The sequence below is a fragment of the Rhinoderma darwinii genome, chromosome 1 (genome assembly GCF_050947455.1).
Source record: "Rhinoderma darwinii isolate aRhiDar2 chromosome 1, aRhiDar2.hap1, whole genome shotgun sequence".
Taxonomy (NCBI): Eukaryota; Metazoa; Chordata; class Amphibia; order Anura; family Rhinodermatidae; genus Rhinoderma; species Rhinoderma darwinii.
The window spans coordinates 382697158-382716303 of record NC_134687.1 but is presented as its reverse complement, the minus strand read 5'-3'; positions in this window follow the sequence as shown (position 1 = coordinate 382716303).

Genomic DNA, 19146 nt, shown 5'->3' with positions numbered 1-19146 from the left:
GGAAGGCCTAAAACCAAATCGGACGATAATCCCTGCATCAACAGTACAGAGCACTGCTCCAAATGCATGGAGCCAACAAGGAGTTCAAAAACAGGGGTATGCTGTGTAAAATAACCATTAGCAAGAGGAGTGAAGTCAATACCCAATACCGGAACAGCTTCAGGCAAATCAATCAAAGGCATAGCTAGAGACATAGCAAATTCCACAGACATGATATTAGCAGAAGACCCTGAATCCACGAAGGCACTGCCGGTAGCAGACCTACCACCAAAAGAGACCTGAAAGGGAAGCAAGATTTTATTACATTTCATATTTACGGGAAATACCTGTGCGCCCTAGTGACCTCCCCGATGATCACTTAGGCGCGGCAGTTTTCCGGCTGCTTATTCTTACACCTAGGACAGGTGTTCACTTGATGCTTGTCATCCCCACAATAGAAGCAGAGACCATTCTTCCTGCGGAACTCTCTACGTTGTTGGGGGGACACGGAGGCCCAGAGTTGCATAGGTACCTCCGAGTCTTCCGTGGAAGAACGAAGCAATGGAACCTCGGGAGGCATCATGGGGGAGTCAGAGGAGAAAACACAAAAACGTTCAAGTTGTCGTTCCCTGAAACGTCGGTCAAGTCATACCGCTAAAGCCATAACCTGGTCTAGGGAGTCAGAAGAGGGATAGCTAACTTGCAGGTCTTTCAGGGCGTTCGACACACCCAAACTAAACTGGCACTTTAAGGCAGGGTCATTCCACCGAGAAGCTACGCACCACTTCCTAAAGTCAGAGGAATACTCCTCAACAGGTCTCTTACCCGGACGTAAGGTCACCAGCTGACTCTCGGCAAAGGCAGTCCTGTCAGTCTCGTCATAAATGAGTCCGAGAGCAGAAAAGAAAAGATCAACACAGGAAAGTTCAGGGGCGTCAGGAGCCAAGGAGAAGGCCCATTCTTGGGGCCCGTCCTGGAGCCGGGACATAATTATACCCACCCGCTGGCTCTCAGAACCTGAGGAGTGGGGCTTTAAGCGAAAATAGAGCCTACAACTCTCCCGAAAGGAGAGAAAAGTCTTCCGGTTCCCTGAGAACCGGTCAGGCAACTTGAGGTGGGGTTCAAGAGGTGAGGTGAGGGGCACTACCATGGTAGCATCAGGCTGGTTGACCCTCTGAGCAAGGGCCTGGACCTGTAGGGAGAGACCCTGCATTTGCTGAGCCAGGGTCTCAAGGGGGTCCATAGTAGTGTGAGGGACCAGGGTAGACTAGGTATATGGGCTTGTGATTATGTAATGATGGGGGTAAGGAAACAGACAAGTGAGCCCTAATCTACCCGCCACTCAGTCCCTGCCTACTTGCAACGACCCGCCCTAGGCAACGGTGTACAACTGGGCGACGGTCCCTACGCTCAATAAGTGCACGACAGATAAACAGACAAGGGTACACAGAAGCAAGGGAAAAGGGGCAGTTGCCCACTGCAACACCGTGAGCAACAAGAGTGGTGAACGAGCCGAGTCAAATCAGGAGTGTACGAGGTACCAAACGCAGAGCAGGAGAGTAGTGAACAAGCCGAGTCAAACCAGGAGTGTACGAGGTACCAAACGCAGAGCAGGAGAGTAGTCAGTAAGCCAGGGTCATATGAAGCAGGGTCAAATAGTTCAAGAAGCTGCAGCAGGGCAAGGAAACCAAACGAGAAGAATCACAAGCAAGGAGGAACAGGAAAGGCAGGTATAAATAGACAGAGGGCGGGAGCTAGCTCCGTCTGGCCAGGCTGTGATAGGCTCTCCCACTCCTAAGCCTGCCATCCTGAGTGGTGGAAGATGGAGTCAGTCTCACAGTCTCACAGACATAGAAGCAGGTGCAGACTGATTACCTATGGGCGTAGACACAGAAGCTGTGCCTGGCAGATCCTTTACAGCTGGATTCACACGACCATGTTACGTCCGTAATGGACGTAACGTATTTCGGCCGGAAGTCCCGGACCGAACACACTGCAGGGAGCCGGGCTCCTAGCATCATAGTTATGTATGACGCTAGGAGTCCCTGCCTCGCTGCAGGACAACTGTCCCGTACTGTAATCATCTTTTCAGTACGGGACAGTTGTCCTGCAGCGAGGCAGGGACTCCTAGCGTCATACATAACTATGATGCTAGGAGCCCGGCTCCCTGCAGTGTGTTCGGTCCGGGACTTGCGGCCGAAATGCGTTCCGTCCATTACTGACGTAACATGGTCGTGTGAATCCAGCCTTAGTGTTATGTAAAGTTCTAGACCAGCGTGCCTTAGCATTAGACAATTGGAGGCATGCATCAGATAAAAGGTACAGAAGCACAATATTCCAATTTGAAAACATTTTTTGTTGTGAAAGGAAAATTTTAGAGCAGAAAATTTTGTGCAGTCTATATATAAAGAAGAAAAATCAGTTTGCATGTATCACTTCTAGTTACTGCTCAATGTAAATGTTATTTGTTAGTTTTTTCTTCAATTGAATTATCTGATTAAGATCCGTTAATGATTATGCGATGAAAAGATTGTTCTCCGGGGGCGGAGCTTGCCGCTGACTGGAATGGCGGTGTAGTGAAATCTCTCCTGCTTCACTCGTAGCATAACTGCGGCTCACAGCGACATCCGACCTTGTATTGCGGTGTAACTTACCTTGGAGGTTCCCTGATCAGGCCGACCCAAATGTGGAACATGACCAGGAGAAAACAGTCAAAATCGGAGCCGAAAAAGCTTCCGGACTACTTTCCCGCCTCGGGCCGTTCACAAGATGGCGCCGGATCCCTGACTGAGCTGGAAGCGCGGCAGCCTTACACACAACCATCGGCTGTCACAGGTCAGTTCACAGATGGCGACTCACAGGGCAGGATGGAAGAGGTGTCTGGCCCTGGAAAAAGGGGGTTGACTAGATCGGTCTCCTCCTCACCTAACAGTAAGGGCCCAGCGGTTAAAAAAGCACTATTTCCCCAAAGTCTCCCATCTCCTGGAACACATCTCTCTGACCCTGTCCTGTCTGGGATGTCAGATATACCTGACGATGCTCCCCTGACCACAGCCATCATGAAAGGGCTTATGCATACACTGCAGAATTCAATTTCTGGGGTACTAGATAAAGTACTGGCGCAAATTCATACGTCTATGGATGATCTTGGGTTCCGCACGGACCATATAGAACGTAGTCTGGGAGATCACGCCAGGGCTCATAATGATCTTATAGACGCTCATGCTGAGCTCACAGAAGAAGTAAAGTGGCTAAAAGATAAACTGATGGACCAGGAGGACAGGTCTAGGCGAAACAATCTCAAGATTCGAGGGATTCCCGAAGAAATTTCACCATCCGAATTACCCAACTTTCTACAAGTTATGTTCAAGGCTCTGGTTCCAATGTTTGCCCCACTGGATTTAACTTTGGACAGAACACACAGGATTCCTAAATCCCGGGCCGCTCCGGAAAATGCTCCCAGAGATGTTCTATCAAGGGTGCACTTTTATCAAGCCGCATCCTGCAGGAATCCAGAAAACTGGGGAAACTTCCACCCCCCTATGCTCATATCTCAATATATCCGGATCTGTCTGCTTCTACCTTGATGCTCCGAAAGCAATTCCAAGCGATTACTTTGGCTCTTAGGGAGCAGAATTTGAAATATAAGTGGGGTTTCCCGGTCAAATTATTGGTCTCCAGGAATGGCTCCACACACGTAATTCCTACACCTTCGGATGGGCTTGCTCTACTCCGCCAGTGGAACATTCCTGTCCAATCTACAGGATCTGCACCGGCCAGCAAACCACCGAGACGTCTTCATCCGCAATGGGAATTGGTACAGGGACAATCCATCACCTGATCTTCATGCTGATTGTATGGTCATGTACTAATGCTACTTGTTGCTAATCTTTCTTTCCTCTCTTCCCCATGGAGGTCTGTACGGCGCAGAGTAGGCACCATGCTTTCTACATTTTTGTTTTTCTGTTAATATTCTTTTATTTGGTAACACTGTATTGTCCACTTTATGGTTCACAAGATCCTAATTGTCAGTTCAGATTTAGTGCTAAATGCCCAGCCAGGCCTAGTATGTTGTTTTACACTACCTCATGCCGTTTATTATTTCCTCCTTAAATGTCAAGGGGCTAAATAGCCCTTTTAAAAGACGACAGATGTGGAAGGAGGCTCTGGCCCTTCGTAGTGATGTTCTCTTCGCTCAGGAAACTCATTTCTCCTCCCTTAATCCTCCGAAATGTACACATTTTAAATTTCCCCACATTTTTCAGGCATCTAATTCCAGCAAAGCAAAGGGTGTATTGATTGCTATAAAAGATTCGGTTGCCTTACAGGTACATGATGTTTTAATACTTGTCTGTGACATAAATAATATCACTTTCACATTAGTTAATATATATCTTCCTAACTCACATCAGCTTAAGGCCTTTCATAAAATACTCCGAAAGGTTCATAAAATGGCAAAGGGTATGTTGATCATAGGGGGGGGATTTCAATGAAGTTATGCACCCATCAATTGACTCCTCTAATGTCCATAGACCACGCTCCAATCTACATCATACGATACATGTGGAGGAGTTATATGATGTATGGCGATGTCAACATGGTAGTGAACGGGATTTTACGTATTTCTCTGCACCACATAAAGTGTACTCTCGAATAGATATGTTCCTGGCGAGCAAAATCAGCCTCCGATGTATCTCGTCATCCACTATTGGGGACATATCGTGGTCAGACCATGCCCCTGTTTCTATAGTGATTCTAGATCAAGTACCATCGCCTCCTTTCTCCTCCTGGAGATTAACTGATGTAGTTCTAGATCACCCGCTTACTAAAGATATGATGGATACCCACGTCCAAACATATTTTGAGGTTAATGCCCCTTCTTCAGATAATTGCTTTTCTCTGTGGAATGCCCATAAGGCATATATGCGGGGGATGGGGTATTCAGGCCGCCTCCAGATTAAAAAAACATAGGGAGAAAACCACCAATGATATTCTCACCCAACTGCACAATTTTTAATCCCTTAATAAAACGAAGGTAACTTCAGACACATCGCAAAAGATTAAAGTCCTTCGAGACCAACTTCAAGTTGTGCTTATGTCCTGTCATATGGCCCTGTTTAAAAAACTGCAATTTGGCTTTTACCTTCACGGTAATAGACCAGGGGCACTTCTAGCTAAAATGATAAAAAAAAGAAGCGCTAAGCAGAGAACGGCGTTTCTCATAGACAAAAAATCGTAATAAGGTTACTCATCCTCAAGAAATCAGTGAACAATTTCGAAGTTTCTACCACAATTTATATAATCTCAAAGAAGATAACGCTACTTATCAGCCATCAGTATCGGATATAAATAACTTTCTAGGCGGTCTGAATCTCCCTTCCCTGTCAGAAGAAGATAGTTCTATTTTACAATCCCCTTTTACGGTATCTGAAGTTTCTCAAGCTATTAAAGTTTTAAAACTAGGGAAAGCCCCAGGCCCAAATGGGTTTACTAATCAACACTACAAAAGATATGTCACGATACTAGCCCCTAATTTGGTTAATGTGTTTAATGGAGCTGCCACTGTGGGATCTTTCCCAAAGGAGATGCTCTCTGCAACTGTAGTCACTTTACCGAAGCCTGGGAAAACACCGGATTCCCCTGCCAACTTCCGTCCAATATCTCTGTTAAATACAGATGTTAAATTATACGCTAAGATTTTGGCTGGTAGGTTGGCTAATCTACTCCCTAACTTGATACATGAAGATCAAGTGGGATTCATAGCTGGAAGACAGGCACCAGATGGTACTAGACGGCTTATAAATCTGATACATTGGGCAAGGACACGTCGAGTGCTTTCCGTACTCCTCGCTTTGGATGCGGAGAATGCATTTGATCGAGTACACTGGGGATACTTGGATGCAGTTCTGGCCAAATTTGAATTCGGTTGGTGGATAAAATCTGCTATTCTGGCATTATATTTGTTAGGGATCTGCCAGGTACTACGTCTAGGTATACTCCTGGGATTAATCAATCCACACCTGAGGCCAGACCTGTTAGACTGACACCGTCTCCCACCAACCAGGGTGGCAGGCTCAGGAGTGGGAGAGCCTATCGCGGCCTGGTCAGTCGGAGTTAGCTCCGCCCCCTGTCCTTTATTACCTGCCGTGTTCTTTTCCTCAGTGCTTGTAATTCTTCTGGATTCCTGGCCCCACTGCTGCTTGCTCCAGCCTGCTTCTGCCGTGCTTCTGCCTTGCTGCAGTTCCGCTTTACCTGCTTCGCTTTGCCCCTGGCTTGCTTCCTTCTCCGTGCTCACGTTGGTATACTCCACTTCATCCTGGTCCTGACTATTCGTTCACCGCTCCGTTTCCTCGCGGCGTTCCGTGGGCTACTGCCCCTTCCCTTGCGTGTTCCCTGTTTGTTCTCCCGTGCACTTAGACAGCGTAGGGACCGCCGCCCAGTTGTACCCCGTCGCCTAGGGCGGGTCGTTGCAAGTAGGCAGGGACAGGGCGGTGGGTAGATTAGGGCTCACTTTCCCTTCACCTCCTTCCTGCCATTACAATATTCCAATCCGTCAGCTAGAGTTTTGACCTCTGGGTTTATGTCTACCACATTCCCTATCTCTAATGGTACTCGACAGGGGTGCCCGCTTTCACCCCTGATCTTTGCAATGGTGATGGAACCCCTAGCTATTTCTATTAGACAGAACCAGTCCATTACAGGTATACAGATAGGCCAATCCCACCATAAGATAGGGCCCATATGCAGACGATGTAATCCTCTCACTCTCCAATCCCTTGACATCACTTCTTGCAGTGCAACACACCCTAGATATGTTTGGGAGGGTGGCTTACTATAAAATTAATGCTGGAAAATCGCACCTGTTAGATGTGGGGCTCCCGGTAAATGTTGGGAACAATATTCGTAGCTCCTTCCCTTTCCAATGGAACTCACTAAAAATTTCCTATTTGGGTATACAACTCACTAATTCTACAAGCCTTCTCTTTAAACATAATTTTACCCCTCTTTTAAAAAGTATTCCACAATTGTTATCTACATACGGTAAAGTCTGCACATCTTGGGCGGGGAGAATAGCGATTATTAAAATGATGATCTTGCCCATCATTCTTTATGCATTCCGTGCACTGATAATTCCTCTTCCCGATCCTTTTTTGAGGAATCTTCAAAGAACACTAAATAACTTTGTATGGGTACAAAAAAAACCTAGAGTGCGGATGCACACATTATTTCGACATTGGAGGCAAGGAGGTATGGGAATGCCAGATGTTCAAAAGTATTATTGGGCAGTTTCATTAGATCAAATGAAGTCTTGGTGTACAACTTTCCCCTTACAGAGGTGGTTACATATTGAACAGGCATTAGTAGATCGTCCGCTTATCTCACTGTTAGGGGTTGGTTCACACTTGCTTCCCAAAAAATATAACTATGTGTCTCCAACTATCTCGGCCTCCCTGAAGGCGTGGAAATCCTACACTTCTAGGCTTCCCATACTGGCTCTTACTCAACTTCGAAAACTACCCTTAAGATATTTACTTACCTCCTTACCAGGGATATCCTTGGATAATTGGATAAGTTCAGGGATCTCTCATATCTACATGTTATTTAGTGACCGCACACTCTGGGCATTTTCAGATTTAGTAAAAATGTATGGTATTCCTAATAGAGACTTCTATAAATATCTATGTATCCGACATTTATTTGGGTCCTTGGATGTCAATGCCTTAATATTTCCCTCTATGGCTCTCCAGCAATATTTTACTCACATGGATAAGAGTCGGGGTATTTCAGGATTCTATGGGGATTTGTGTGAACACCTCCTTCCCAATAGACCCGCTTACGGTGATAAATGGGAGGAGGATTTTCAATCCTCCTTCTTTCTGATAGAATGGCGTAAAGCCTTTTCTTGGACCAAAAAAATCTCCAGGGGGGTTAAGCATTGGGAAGCTTCTCAAAAACTGCTACTACGTTGGTATCTAACTCCATCTAACTTCGCAAAAACTGACAAGTCTTCTCCGGAGTTGTGTTGGAAGGGATGTGGATGTAAAGAATCATATTTTCACATGTGGTGGCAATGTCCGGAAGTCTACTCATTTTGGAGGCAGATATTTGATATAATCTCCCAAATATCGTCTTGTATTGTTAAGCCGGATCCAGCCCTGGCTTTATGTTTTCTCAATATACACAATATCCCACACCCTTTCCAAATGGTGTCCAGTCACATCATAATAGCAGCACGTTTGCTATTGGCTAAGTACTGGAAACTGCCCACTCAATACTCCATTCCTGAATTGATTAATCAGGTAAATGTCTCCTTTAGTATGGAACACATGTATGCTTTGAGATCCCATAGGCTTCCTAACATCCTCACTCTATGGGAACCATGGACTAAGTATCTCTCCTCTTCCTCACAGGGCATTCAGCTGATTTCCCTTCTTCCACCTGTAGTTTGACATTTGTAATTCCAAGACATATGTTTTAGGTTTTTAATTTAGGTTGCTAGACTCATGCAACTAATATGACAACATACTCTTCATAGCCTAACATATTTACCCGGCAGGTAATATTTGTGGTGTTGATGTAACCATATGAATATGTCAATGTAATGCTGATAATACGTTGAGTTTCAATGTGATATATAATCTGAATCCATGATATTAATAATATTGTTATAATATTATAATATAAGAAACCACAGAGTTTATATGTTTGAAGTTTCTTGTGTGGACCTGATATTGTTATAGTCTGATATCGTTCTTGTTTTTCTTTTCCTGTAATTCTGAAAAGTTAATAAAAAATATAAATGTTAAAAAATTATAAAAAAAAAAAAAAAAAAAAGAAAAGATTGTTTTCCTCAGGAAGTGTCCAACTGGGAGCGAAAGGCGTGAAAAGCAGATTCTAACAGAATGTGGATGGCTAAAGGAAGGTAAACCGGTAGCAACCAAGGCATTCTTGATGGCACTTGCATTGATGGTGTGTGACCTCACATATGTCTGCACAGATCAATTTGGTAAGATCTAATTGGTATGTCCCAGGTTTTACAGCTGTTGCTGCTAAATTCTGTTAGAGCTGTTTGATTTGCCTACAGAACAGTCCTAGCAGACCGGTGCCAACTTTATCATACACGCCTCCCACGAAGAGAAGGGATCTTGAGAGAGGCCTTCCCATGCAATACAAATTAGAGTAAGAAAAATTGGTTTGAGACACTTGTCAGATAAACATGTGGAATCTGTGTATATTTTTGTGAGTAGGAGCTGTTACAGGTAATCAGCTCACAACAAGGTACAAATCCTGCTGAAAAGAGTAACACCAAGTGCAAACACAATGTACCCAGTAACTTCACATTTTCTAGGTGCCCTGTCCATTGGGACAGAGAAGTTGTTCTTATATAAAGGTGTGTGTTTGATTTCGTTTAAGGGTCTAACATTGTTATTGTATGTACTTAGAACAGTTTTTATATTATGTAAATGTTATCACCAGATTAGCATTTATTTTAACAATTGACAAGGGTTAGGGGTCCCCAGCAAGTGCCAGTAAACCTGAACTAATAGACTTTAACACGATTTACTCCATCACTGAAATGCGTCAGGTGCAGCCTGAGCCAATACGTGCTTGCCCTGAACTGACGGTAGTGTAACAATTCTAAGCAGCCGTGCAGACAAGCAACTTACTGGAGGAAGAGGACAGATGCGGAGGGTTTGTGGTAGTCACACTAAAACTCCACTAATCCGTCTACGTGGGAACTCACCCCAGGCTCACAGTACAGCCCGGTGATGTATACTAAAAGAGACGGTGTGAGATGAGAAGGACCAAGCCAAGTCCTGATGACATCAGCAAAGGTCAAAGTAAAGCAAAGACCAAAAAACTGAGTGAACCTGTTAGCAGCATCCAAGTGTTTTAATAAGTAAGTGACCAAGAGGAGGGTAATAATAAATCCCCCACTGGACACCACCGTACAGTCTGCCAACATAATTGTGTGGGTCACCCTAAGGGCTCGTTTACACGAGCGTGTTATACGTCCGTGCAGCGTGCGTGATTTTCACGCGCGTCGCACAGACCTATATTAGTCTATGGGGCTGTGCAGACATGTGCGTAATTTTTACGCAGCGTTGGTCCGCTGCGAAAATCTCACGACATGTCCTATATTTGTGCGCTGTTCGCGCATCACGCACCCATTGAAGTCAATGGGTGCGTGAAAACCACGCATGTCACACGGAAGCACTTCCGTGGGACAAGCGTGATTCGCGCAACAGCACTGAAAGGATGAAAGAAAACAGAAAAGCACCACGTGTTTTTCTGTTTACAAACATCCAAACGGAGTGTCATAATGATGGCGGCTGCGCGAAAATCACGCAGCCACGCATTATACTATACGCTGATGACACACGGAGCTGTTAAGTGCGTTTTGCGTGCGCAAAAAGCACACTCTCTTGTGAATCCGGCCTAAGGGCGACAGTCAGTGAAGAGCAGAAGACAGAAGAGGATGATGATGTGCAGGACTTGTCAATGCACTGGTGGGACCCTATACCCAAACCTGAGATTGCTGATGGCATTATATTATTAGTTGTGGCCCTATAGATATATTGCTTGAGGTTTATAATCATAATATATAATTTCTGTAATTTAATATGAGAATAGGGGGGGTTTGTGAAGGATGGTTTATTTGCTTATATTCTCTGTATTAAATTACATTATGAATTATCAAGCAGGATGCCGAATTACTAAGATATGTATTCTCCATTTTGTAATGACCTCTCCTCTATATAATTCTAAAGGAGTCTCAAGGAAATTACTTATCTTCATGTGTTCATAATATGGCCTTCGTACATATATGGCAAGCGGGTTGGCTGAACGCCCAGACATAAAGTGCAACTATTTCTCATTATCGCAACAAATTCCCCCCATGAGAAAGAACCACTAACAACACCCCATTATATGCTTTTCTCCAGGTGTTACATGATGTCAGCATTTTAATGAAGAATTATAATTATGTACTTGAAAAATTCTTATCGTCTGCTATTGGCTGAATAAGAAATATTGTCACATTGCCTCTGATTGGTTAACCTCAAGTCTACACCCCATTTGAATGATATTATTGTAATTGAGTTTGGCAATAAACCTCCAGAGGAGTATTTTGAGCATATCCGCAGTGTCAGCGTGTTATTTCTCCGCTCTCGATATATATCAGTATGAAATCTCCTGATTAGGATGCTGGATAAAGTTCCTGGCGTGAGTATCTGTTGGAACACTGGTCTAAATTTCAGTCTAATATATTTTGAGCCATTGACTTCCACGACAGTCACATGGCCTGCAACGTCGTCGTAGGAGGCTAGAGCGGACATCATAGGAGGGAGGGGGTAAGTATGAGTGTTTTTTATGCAGCGGAAATTTCCGTCCGATAAAACCGCACCACAACATGGTGCGATTTTTCAGACGGAAGGTGCTGTGGGTTCCAGGTCAGATACGCTGCAGGATTTTTACGTGGAAACGAGGCCTTAATGTAAAGAACCCTTTTCTACATTGAAGAGGACACCACCTCCACATGTAAATGATGTGCCCTTGTTCATTATAGGACTGACTAGTATATTCAGCTTTGCTTCTGTTTGTTGTTTGGACATGGACTGGATTACTTTGGACTATTGTACCCTGCCTGATTTTTAAACTACAACTAATTATAGTGATCTCAATTATAATATTTCAATATGCATTGCATAATAATTTTTGTTCTTTTATATCCAGTTTCTAAAAAAAAATTTCCGCTAGTGTTAAATGTATGCCAGTACTTTTATTTTTATGTGCTGAGTAGGTAGGACAGTTGTTTTTAGAAACAAGGCAGGAAATGTGATCACTGAGGGATAATAGAATTTAACGCTTTCAAACGACACTGCTCTGAACTGGTTAATAACCCCAGGGACACAGTAGGCCTGTTATAAATTATATGGACAGTGTTTACCAAGGCAACCAGCTGAGGCTAGGGGAAAGCTTAAGGCTTATTAGCCGCCAAGCTGACAACAAGATGCATGGCAGTTTGTGTTATATATTGCTACTGTGGCTTTCCATTACTTTAACTGAATAACGGAGAGCAAAATGACTGCCATTGCTGCTTCTGCTATTTAGCAGTGGTGTTTTTTAACCTTATATTATGAATGAGAAAACCAAAATATAAAAAGTAAAATTAACAGAAATAGCTATGATTTTCAGTAAAGCAATATGACATAATGTGTGAATAAGTTACAGGGTACCTGTCACGTTTGACATTGAGTCTGATCTACAGGCAGCATGTTATAGAGCGGGAGGTGCTGAGCAGATTGATATATAGATTTGTGGAAAAAGATTGAATATAAACTCTACTCATTGTGGGCAGTAGAAGTCCAGTGGGTGGTGATAATCACTGACAGCTATCTATGTATTCACACTCATACAGGGAAGGCTATCAATTATTCAGTGAGACCGCCCACTGGACTCCTAAGCCCAGAATGAGCGGAGGTTTAAATGAATAAAGTACGAGTTATACTGAATCTTTTCCCACAAAACTATAAATCAATCTGCTCAGCCCCTCCTGCTCTAAAACATGCTACCTGTAGATTAAACTTTTAATGTGACAGGTTCCCTTTAAATAAGGTTGGTTAGGGTAAGTAGTTACATATAAAGATATATCACCAACAACCACATATATAGACAGTCAAAGACACACATTTTGACAAACAGATGTGCCATAGGGACTAGTTTCCAAATAATCTCACGTACAAACAAATCTGCTCATATAAATTACATAATTGCAAGCCAAAAGTTCTTTAGATGACTGTTATCACTTGATATAAAACGCGTTCAGTTTATGTTATATCTATGTGGGAAGGACAGTTGAGTGGCTGCAGGGCAGTTTTGGCACCACTTCTACCTAGGGAGAGCAAAAGAGGGTAAACTGCAAAAATCCAATCTAACTGATCCTCTTTTGTAGCGAGCATGGCCGTTCTCTGGGGTCTACCAGCTCCTGAAGACACTAGATTGTTAGATCAAGCCTGATGTGTTAGGACAGCTTTAAACGTAATGACTGTCGTGGAAATCAATGGCTCAAAATATATATTAGACTGAAATTTATACGAGTCCAAACAGACTCTCAGGCCAGGCCCCAATATTCAGTATCCTAATTAGGATATTTCACCGATATATATCGAGAGAGGAGAAGAAAACACACAGACGCTGCTGATATGCTCAAAATGCTCCTCTGAAGGATTTATTTCCAAGTTCAAACTGTAATACTGAAATTCAGAAGGGGTGTAGGCTTGAGGTTAACCAATCAATGTGACAATATTTGTTATTCAGTAAAAAGCATACAATAAAATACATCCCAGATACATCATTATAATTCTTCACACATTAGGTTTACAGGTGGCCTTATCTCTCTTGGACAGAATGTTCTCGTGGAGATGGGGGAGACCTTCCCTCACGCATACTTGCCACCCTCTCATCTCCCTCCCTGTTCCTTCTCTACAAACTTCGCATGGGAACCAAGGTCAAAGATAAAACATACGAAATCAACATTACTTGTATTAACTCCTTAACGCCGAAGGACGGATATATCCGTCCTCTGCAGCTGTTAGTTCGCGCAGGAGGACGGATATATCCGTCCTGCACTTAAACTGTCACCGTGTGTGTTTACACGGTGACAAGTCCCCGGCAACAGCTGTCATAGACAGCTGAGTGTCACAGGGAGCCGTCGAGGGACCAGTGACAGTGGTCCCCGAACAACGATCGCTGTGATTGGTCAGTCAAATCTGACAGACCAATCGCAGCATGCAAAGGCTGTGAGGCAGGGCAAACAGCTCCGTTCTCCTCATTCCTGTCAGATCGTTGAGGAGAACGGAGCTGTGTGCTTTGGTCTCCTGTCAAAAGTTAAAAAAAGACATCCTGATCACCCCCTGTACCCCAGTACCCCATTCACCCCCTCCCCCCACCTTTGTTCTATTATAATTTAAATCTATATATATAAATATATAAAAAAAATATATATATAAAAATAAACATATATAGTGCGTGTATATATATATATATATATATATATATATATATATATATAGTTTAGCGTTTAGTTAGCGTTAGGCATTAGGTAGCGTAAGTTAGGTGTAGGGCGTTAGGGGGGCAATTAGTTAGACATAGTTAGTTAGGGCTAGCGTTAGGGAACATTTATCAGCGTTAGGTTTATACGGTTAGTGTAGTAGGGACGTTTTAGCGTTTTATCCATATAAAAAAAAAAAAATAACAAAAAAAATATAGTGTAGAATTTTGTTGCGGTTTAGTAGAGTTCATTATCGTTACTTAGTTGTTAGGCATAGGGCATTAGGTAGCGTAAGTTAGGTGTAGGGCGTTAGTTAGGGTGGCAATTAGTTAGAAATAGTTAGTTAGGGCTAGCGTTAGGGAACATTTATCAGCGTTAGGTTTATACGGTTAGTGTAGTAGGGACGTTTTAGCGTTTTATCTATATAAAAAAAAAAAATAAAAAAAAAAAATATAGTGTAGAATTTAGTTGGGGTTTAGTAGGGTTCATTATCGTTACTTAGTGTTAGGCATAGGGCGTTAGTTAGGGGGGCAATTAGTTAGAAATAGTTAGTTAGGGCTAGCGTTAGTTTTATACTAATAAAATGGCTCAGCGTCTGTATTCGGCAGAAGAGGCCTACACCATGATCTGCTCGGATACAGAAAGCGCAAGTGAGACTGATGAGCAATTTTTAATTTTGTCATCATCCACTAGCTCTAGTGATGAGGAGCCACAGCCAAGGCGCCGCAGGCACGATTGTCCGCCTAGCACTAGTACCATTGACCCGGATTGGGTGCCCACAGAGTCATACACCCCGTGTGTTCCAGAATTTAGTTCTGTTACGGGCATCCACATCAGCACCGAGGGGTTTAGGGAGGAGGACTTTTTCAAAGTCTTCTTTTCGGAGGAGTTATTACTCCTGATGGTTGAGCAAACCAATTTATATGCTGCTCAATTTATTGCCAGTCACCCCACATCTTATTACGCCAAAAATAGCGTGTGGCGCCCGGTAGCTGTGGCAGACATTTTCAAATTTTGGGGCCTCCTATTAAATATGGGTTTAGTTAAGAAACCCACGATTAGGTCCTATTGGACATCTGATGTCCTGTACGACACCCCTATGTACAGAGAGGTAATGACGAGGCAGCGCTTTGAGAACATACTGCGCTTCCTTCATTTTGTTGACAACACGCTTTGCCCACCCCGCAGTGACCCCAGCCATGACCGGCTTTTTAAGATTAGGCCACTAATAAATTTTTTAAATGGGAAGTTTGCGGAGACATATACCCCCGAAAAAAATATTGCCGTGGATGAGTCTCTGGTCCTTTTCAAAGGCCGCCTACAATTCAGGCAATATTTGCCAAATAAGAGGGCCCGATTTGGGTTAAAAATTTATAAATTGTGTGAAAGTGACTCGGGTTACACCCATAAATTCAGAGTGTATGAAGGGAAAGACTCCCAAATTGTCCCTCCAGAATGCCCCCCTTCACTCAACAGCAGTGGAAAAATTGTCTGGGACCTTTTGCACCCTCTTTTGGATAAGGGGTACAATTTGTATGTGGATAATTTCTACACTAGCGTACCACTCTTCAGGTGCCTGTCTGCAAAAAAAACAGTGGCCTGTGGCACCATACGTAGAAATCAAAAAGGCCTGCCAAAGTCCCTAATAAACCAAAAATTAAAACCTGGGGAAATCAGGGGACTTTGCAATGAGGACTTGCTGCTTGTCAAATTCCGTGACAAGAGGGATGTCCTGATGCTCACATCCATTCACCCGGACAGCAGCAGCCACATTCCTGTATGCGGGGCAAGTCGTACCGTCTGTAAGCCTGTTTGCATACAGGATTATAATAAATTCATGGGTGGGGTGGACCTTGCAGACCAGATGCTGCAGCCCTACAGCGCTGTCCGGAAATCCCGGATATGGTACAAAAAACTGGCCGTTCACCTCATCCAAGTGTCCCTTTATAATTCCTTTGTCATTTTTAGAAAGGCGGGGAACCAGGGATCCTATCTTCATTATCAAGAAAGAATAATTAAAAATCTTATATTTGGAGACCAGACCCAGGGGAGGGGAGGGGTGGCATCATCTAGCCAAGCCAGCAGAATTGTCCCAGGACAACATTTCCCATCCGAAGTGCCCCCTACTGCCAAAAAAAGCAGACCCCAAAAAAAATGTTGCGTATGTGCTAAGAATGGAATACGGAGGGAAAGCAGTTATCAGTGTGACACCTGCCCAGAGAAACCAGGACTCTGCATTAGGGAATGTTTCCGTGTGTACCATACATCCCTAAATTGATAATTTGAATGAAATTTTTTTTTAACCCTTTTATTCATTTTCGTTACCATTTTAGCAATCCATTGATTTTTTTTTCACTTCACTTTTTATTATACCCACATATAAACTGGAATGCAAGAAAGACTCCAAAATAACAAAAAAAAAATCTCACTATACCCCTAGATGAATACCATTAGGGAAAGATACCCCACCCAAAAAAATTCTCACTACACCCCTAGATGAATACCATTAGGGAAAGATCCCCCACCCCAAAAAAAATTCTCACTACACCCCTAGATGAATACCTTAGGAAATGTAGTTTTCAAAATGGGGTCAGTTTTGGGGGTGTTACATCGTTCTGAAAGCTCAAATCCTTTGTAAAGAAGGAGTGAGGCCTATAAGTCATTCAAGCTAAAATTATGTCCTGAAAACCATAGATTGGTTCCTGTAATTTCATGCCCCACCATGCAGCCAGGCAATGGACAACATCCTAAGTGGAGGCATTTTTGAACACAGGAGAAACAGGGTGATAGATTTTGGGGTGTGTTTCTTCATTCTCATGGTCGCTTTACAAAAATATCAGTCTTCAAAGTGAAACTTTTATGACAAAAGTGTCTTTTTTTTTTTTTTTAAACCTGCTATGCATTAAATTTACCAAAAAACTGTGGGGTCAAAATACCCACTACATCCCTAGATAAATGCCTTAAGGGGTCTAGTTTCCTAAATGGGGTCATTTATGGGGAGTTTCTATCGTTCTGGCAGCTCAAAACCTCTCCAAATGTGCAGTGGGGCCTAAAAGATTTTCAAGCAAAATATTGGTCCTGAAAGCCAAAGGGTGCTCGCTTCCTTTTGGGCCCTGCCGTGTGTCCAGGCCACACATTAGGGCCACAATGGGGGCATTTTTGAACACAGGAGAAACAGGGTGATAGATTTTGGGGTGTGTTTCTACATTCTCATGGTCGCTTTACAAAAATATCAGTCTTCAAAGTGAAACTTTTATGACAAAAGTGTCTTTTTTTTTTTTTACACCTGCTATGCATTAAATTTACCAAAAAACTGTGGGGTCAAAATACTCACTACATCCCTAGATAAATGCCTTAAGGGGTCTAGTTTCCTAAATGGGGTCATTTATGGGGAGTTTCTATCGTTCTGGCAGCTCAAAACCTCTCCAAATGTGCAGTGGGGCCTAAAAGATTTTCAAGCAAAATATTGGTCCTGAAAGCCAAAGGGTGCTCGCTTCCTTTTGGGCCCTGCCGTGTGTCCAGGCCACACATTAGGGCCACAATGGGGGCATTTTTGAACACAGGAGAAAAAGGGTGATAGATTTTGGGGTGTGTTTCTACATTCTCATGGTCGCTTTACAAAAATATCAGTCTTCAAAGTGAAACTTTTATGACAAAAGTGTCTTTTTTTTTTTTTACACCTGCTATGCATTACATTTACCAAAACACTGTGGGGTCAAAATACTCACTACATCCCTAGATAAATGCCTTAAGGGGTCTAGTTTCCTAAATGGGGTCATTTATGGGGAGTTTCTATCGTTCTGGCAGCTCAAAACCTCTCCAAATGTGCAGTGGGGCCTAAAAGATTTTCAAGCAAAATATTGGTCCTGAAAGCCAAAGGGTGCTCGCTTCCTTTTGGGCCCTGCCGTGTGTCCAGGCCACACATTAGGGCCACAATGAGGGCATTTTTGAACACAGGAGAAACAGGGTGATAGATTTTGGGGTGTGTTTCTACATTCTCATGGTCGCTTTACAAAAATATCAGTCTTCAAAGTGAAACTTTTATGACAAAAGTGTCTTTTTTTTTTTTTACACCTGCTACGCATTAAATTTACCCAAAAACTGTGGGGTCAAAATACTCACTACATCCCTAGATAAATGCCTTAAGGGGTCTAGTTTCCTAAATGGGGTCATTTATGGGGAGTTTCTATCGTTCTGGCAGCTCAAAACCTCTCCAAATGTGCAGTGGGGCCTAAAAGATTTTCAAGCAAAATATTGGTCCTGACAGCCAAAGGGTGCTCGCTTCCTTTTGGGCCCTGCCGTGTGTCCAGGCCACACATTAGGGCCACAATGGGGGCATTTTTGAACACAGGAGAAACAGGGTGATAGATTTTGGGGTGTGTTTCTACATTCTCATGGTCGCTTTACAAAAATATCAGTCTTCAAAGTGAAACTTTTATGACAAAAGTGTCTTTTTTTTTTTTTACACCTGCTATGCATTACATTTACCAAAAAACTGTGGGGTCAAAATACTCACTACATCCCTAGATAAATGCCTTAAGGGGTCTAGTTTCCTAAATGGGGTCATTTATGGGGAGTTTCTATCGTTCTGGCAGCTCAAAACCTCTCCAAATGTGCAGTGGGGCCTAAAAGATTTTCAAGCAAAATATTGGTCCTGAAAGCCAAAGGGTGCTCGCTTCCTTTTGGGCCCTGCCGTGTGTCCAGGCCACACATTAGGGCCACAATGAGGGCATTTTTGAACACAGGAGAAACAGGGTGATAGATTTTGGGGTGTGTTTCTACATTCTCATGGTCGCTTTACAAAAATATCAGTCTTCAAAGTGAAACTTTTATGACAAAAGTGTCTTTTTTTTTTTTTACACCTGCTACGCATTAAATTTACCCAAAAACTGTGGGGTCAAAATACTCACTACATCCCTAGATAAATGCCTTAAGGGGTCTAGTTTCCTAAATGGGGTCATTTATGGGGAGTTTCTATCGTTCTGGCAGCTCAAAACCTCTCCAAATGTGCAGTGGGGCCTAAAAGATTTTCAAGCAAAATATTGGTCCTGACAGCCAAAGGGTGCTCGCTTCCTTTTGGGCCCTGCCGTGTGTCCAGGCCACACATTAGGGCC